The sequence below is a fragment of the Plecotus auritus genome, assembly GCF_963455305.1.
Source record: "Plecotus auritus genome assembly, chromosome: 3".
NCBI lineage: Eukaryota > Metazoa > Chordata > Mammalia > Chiroptera > Vespertilionidae > Plecotus > Plecotus auritus.
In genome coordinates this window covers 60569859-60574561 of record NC_137772.1, presented here as the reverse complement: position 1 = coordinate 60574561, position 4703 = coordinate 60569859, and the positions used below count along the sequence as shown (strand labels likewise).

The 4703-nt window shown below is 49.0% G+C and overlaps 1 pseudogene across 1 annotated transcript; it reads right to left on the bottom strand.

The window, feature by feature from the left end:
* Positions 1-2613: 2613 nt before the first annotated feature.
* Positions 2614-4372, bottom strand: LOC308244053 (polynucleotide 5'-hydroxyl-kinase NOL9-like; annotated as a pseudogene). Its single transcript has one exon. The product of its transcript is annotated as a polynucleotide 5'-hydroxyl-kinase NOL9-like (transcript).
* Positions 4373-4703: the final 331 nt, after the last annotated feature.

Here is a 4703-nt window from a genome sequence, read left to right as displayed (position 1 = left end):
CGCTCTAGAGGCAATATTTGTTTTCTTTACAGATGGAGACTGAAGCAAGACAGCATCCTTAAATACCAACAGGAGGTTAGGCTAAAGGCAAGCCCGCATTTAAGGAAAAGGCAGATAACAGGGCAGCACTTTCATTCTGCACTTGCTGCCAATGACCTGTAGTGAATATTATTATAAATACTAGAGGCCCAGTGCACAATTGAAATCGCACGAGGAGGCATCCCGTGGGGGGGCGGCCGGGACCTGCGCCTGACTCTCAGCGTCCCCTGGCCCCCCTGCCTGTGTCCGCTCCGGGGCTGCCCGAGCTGCCACACCAACTTGGACAGGCCCCCCTGCCTCTTTCTCCATCTCTGCTCCAGGACACACCTGCACACGCAACCTCCTCCTGTCTGGTCGTGACCTGTTATGGAGTCCTGGCCTAATTTGCACATTACCTCTTTATATATATACTAGAGGCCTGGTGCATGAAATTCATGCACGGGGGAGGGGGTTTGTCCCTAAGCCCAGCCTGCACCCTCTTCAATCTGGAACCCCTCAAGGGATTGAACCTAAACGGGCAGTCAGACATCCCTCTCACAATCAAGGACTGCTTGTTCCCAACCACTTACTTGCCTGCCTGCCTGATTTTCCCTAACCACTCTGCTGCCAGCCTGATTGATGCCTAACTGCTCCCCTGACTGCCTGATTGCCCCTAATTGCCCTCCCCCTGCAGGCCTGGTCACCCCCAACTGTCCTCCCCTGGAGGCCTTATCACCCCCAACTGCCCTCCTCTGCTGGCCTGGTCACCCCTAACTGCTCTCCCTTTCAGGCCTGGTCGCCCCCAACTGCCCTACCCTGCAGGGCTGGTCCCCCCAAACTGCCCTCCACTGCAGGCCTGGGTCCTCCTCCCAAGTGTCCTCCCCTGCAGGGCTCGTCGCCCCCAACTGCCCTCCTCTGCCAGCCCGGTCATCCCTAACTGCCCTCCCTTTCAGGCCTGGTCGCCCCCAACTGCCCTCCCCTGCTGGCCTGGTCCCTTCCAACTGCCCTGATCACCCACAACTGCCCTCCCCTGCCGGCCATCTTGTGGTGGCCATCTTGTGTCCACATGGGGGCATCCATCTTTGACCACATGGGGGCAGCCATATTGTGTTGGAGTGATGGTCAATTTGAACATTACCTCTTTATTATATAGGATATATGGATACAAGGAACTGGGGAAGGAGGCAAAAAGTTGATGGTGGTAGATTGTCTCAAAATTCTTTGTAAGACCAAGATAGAAAAACATGTGAAAGTTAAATTTAAATATAAATAAGAGGGAATAAAAAGTTAGACCCTAAATGGCCTCTAGAATATTAAAATTCACCCTGAAGTGACAAGGGTTCCTGTGAGAACTGGCAAGTCTGTGGATCTATGAGATGCTGAGTACTTAAAGACAATGATAATGGATGATTTAAATGAATATAGATTTTAAAACCTGCATATCTTAATAACCTCTTTCAACTTGATCTGTTAGGAAGCTGAAATTCACGATACCAGTTTGAAATGCTACCTCAGTAAGTATCTCACCATCCTCAACATAGAAATGATGTGACCCAGACTGCTCATCCTTGCATACCAAAACCACTCCAACTTTGGAGTATAAGGAATGGTGACCACCAGGGAAAAGAGGAAGTGTGGATTTCCATCATTTCACCCCAAAGCTATCTGGGAGAGCAGCACCATCACCAACCTCCTGCAGTCCAAGAGACAGTGCTCAGTGGTACAGAGCTATCCATATGTAAAAGTTCAGGTCCAGCTGCCCAAAGGCAGGAAGGGACCTTTCTCACAGAGCAGCCCCAGCAGGCCTCTTCCAAACAGCCTAGTGTCCAGATCTGCCCTGGCTGTGTCTTCATTCTCAGATGAGAAGCCAGTTAGGACAAATCTACTTTTAGAGGCTCCAGGGGATGTTTCCTGGATTTGAGAGCAATTTTTGTTCTGCATAATAACTTAGTATTTTTTTTTTAAGAAGGGTTCTTGAGTCCAAACCTCATCTATTAAACCTTGATTAAATTTAAAGACTAAACAGGATAAATGAACACTTGACCCACAGGAATGGAAGAGAAGTTAGATAGCATCACATGATCATGGGATGGGAAGGACCACAGGGGCTGCAACCAGCCCCAGGCAGACCCCACCAGCAGGTCCCTGCTCTGGCCAGCCATCACAGTGGTGAGGACCAAGGTGGGTCTCCACATTCTGTTACGCTTGGGTCTCACTGGCCAGCCTGCCTTCCTCCTTGGTACAGTTTTGGGGCTCCAGTCTCCCTATTTCTATCCAGATTCCAACAATCAGATCCTTGAAGAATTTTTTGAGGAATCAACCATATTCTTTGTTTAAGTGGCGTACAACTTTTTCCTTGCTGCTTTATTCCTTTAGAAAATAAAACATCATGTATGATGAACCATACAGCAAACTAGGGCAAAACTAGGTCATGTAACTTTAAGAAGGGGTTTAAATTAACTATAAACTTCCACAAGCTATGTAGGAAACACTGCTATGTCAGAGCAGCCACCAAAGCCCATGGGTCTCCTGCTGTCAGGCTGGAGATAAAGTCAAGCCTTCCTCCCTTATTAGTTCTTTCTCTTAATAAATACATCAATTTGATTTTTGATAGAATTTAGATTTTGGGTGTAGTTTCTCTTTATGCATTACCTCAGTTTCTCTTGCTCTAGGAAATACAAGATTATAATCTGTCATCACGTAAGGTTTTGTCCCCTGGAGTTCACGTTGGCTCTTGGTTACACATTCTAGAATGGAAATGGCAACGGCCAGCAGACAATTCACATTTCTTAGCTCTTCCAGGGGCACAGGCATGAGGGTGTGGTAAAGCCTCTTGTCCATGTTGATCTCTGTACAAATTCCAAACCCCAAACATTGCAGATTGGAGTCAGGGCAAGCAGGATGGCCTATTTGCATATCCCCTGATGACATCCAGGATCTTGCAAAGACCAGCCCAGATGGCATTCACAGCACCCAGGACATGGGTAGGAGCGACATTGGCACGAATAATCCAAAGGACAACTGCATTGAAAGGGATCCAATAGGATATCAGACCATGGAAGGGATGAATCCATTTCAGCACTGGGGGCTGCAGCTATCAAGGTAACCGAACACTGCCAAGTCACAAAAAACTCAGTTATGTGACTATTTCCTGGAGTTTTTCTCAAGGCAAAGTCTGGCTGGACACACATCAGCTTATGTCCAGTAAACACGGCCGGATTCTCCTTTTCTTTGTCAGCAGATTATCTGCAGATTCTGCCTGGTAGAAACCTCTGTTTCTGACTTTGGATTTGCTTTTTGTGTACAAGCCGTCCAAGTGGTCTGCATAGTCGGAGGTGAGGTTTGGCACGATTTACTTTGACCAGAACTGAACTGAACAAAGTGGCTGGGAGATGGCAACCAGCTCAGATGAAGGAAAAACAAGAGCCCTTGGTTTGTCGCCCAGCCATTGTGTTGACAATAAGCAGGGACTCTCTTGCAGGAGCTGAACACATACTTTAGCATCTCAATGTAATTTTCACAGGTGTTTATGCAAGCATATTTCCCCAAATAGACCATTTTCTGTGGTGTTCTCTGGGAGGTAAAAGGTGGTCCGACAACTGGTTCTGTATTACTAAGTAAAGAAATGCAATCCGAAGGAGTAAATTCTGTCTGTCCCAGATCACATTCCAAATAGTCAACACAGGAAATACGATTTAACAACTGGTTAATCAGGTATCTATTAAATATTGGCTTTCCAACGTCCTGAGATCCACAAACCAGAGTGACAGAGCAGCATCCACTTTCTCACAGGAGACCTCGACTAACTTCCAGGGCTGAAAGGGCGCTCTCCGTTAAACGAGGCTGTTTTGTTTTGTTTTGTTTTCCTTCTTTTTTTCTAATGCCAACAAAACTCAAGGAGAAATGCTCAGAGCTAGTCTGGAAAGTGGGACTCTCTTGAACGAACATATAAGATAAACCTGGATGGCTGATCATGAAGTTTACAGCGGAGGTTTTCTGATTCTCTAGCATCACAGTGAACACAGGAGAGAAAAAATCTCCATCAACCATCGTCCGTCATCCTGGTTAAGATGAGCTCTGAGCAAGGTTCGGGCTTCCTCTTTCACCTCCTTCTTGCTTTTCTCAGACATCGAGGAAGGCAGGCGAGAGAGGGTGTAGCGGACACAGCTGGGGAACGTAGGCCTTGGCTGATGGTAAAACCAAACACCTGCATCTGGCCACACAGGCAAGTCACAGGGCAGATCTCGCTAAAAGTGAAACCCTGCCTGCCAGCCTGGCCGCCAGGCCGCAGTGGCAGGATGGAGGGGCTCTCAGGGAGGCTCCGGGTGGTGTCATTGTCCGAGGGTGGGGTCATTGTCCCAGGTCAGGCTGGGGGCTGGACTGGGGGCTGGGCTGCCCGGGCTGCCCCGTCTCCCCTCCCCGCCCCAATCTTGAGCCTCCGGGCCTCCCTCCCCATGCTCCGCCACAGCCTGGGCTTGCAGCAGCCGCTGCTCCCAGAGCCTTGGGCAGCACCGCGTAGGATCCGGAGCTGAGGCTGAGGGTGAGCCAAGGGCGAGGATTCTGCAGCTTCGGCTTCGGAGAATCCAGCATCCATGGTGCTGGCCACCGCAGTTTGTTTTGATGTTTTGAAGTGGAAAGTGTCTCTTCTTTCTCCATGCCCCCTTCTTTCCGCTCTACCTCTTTCC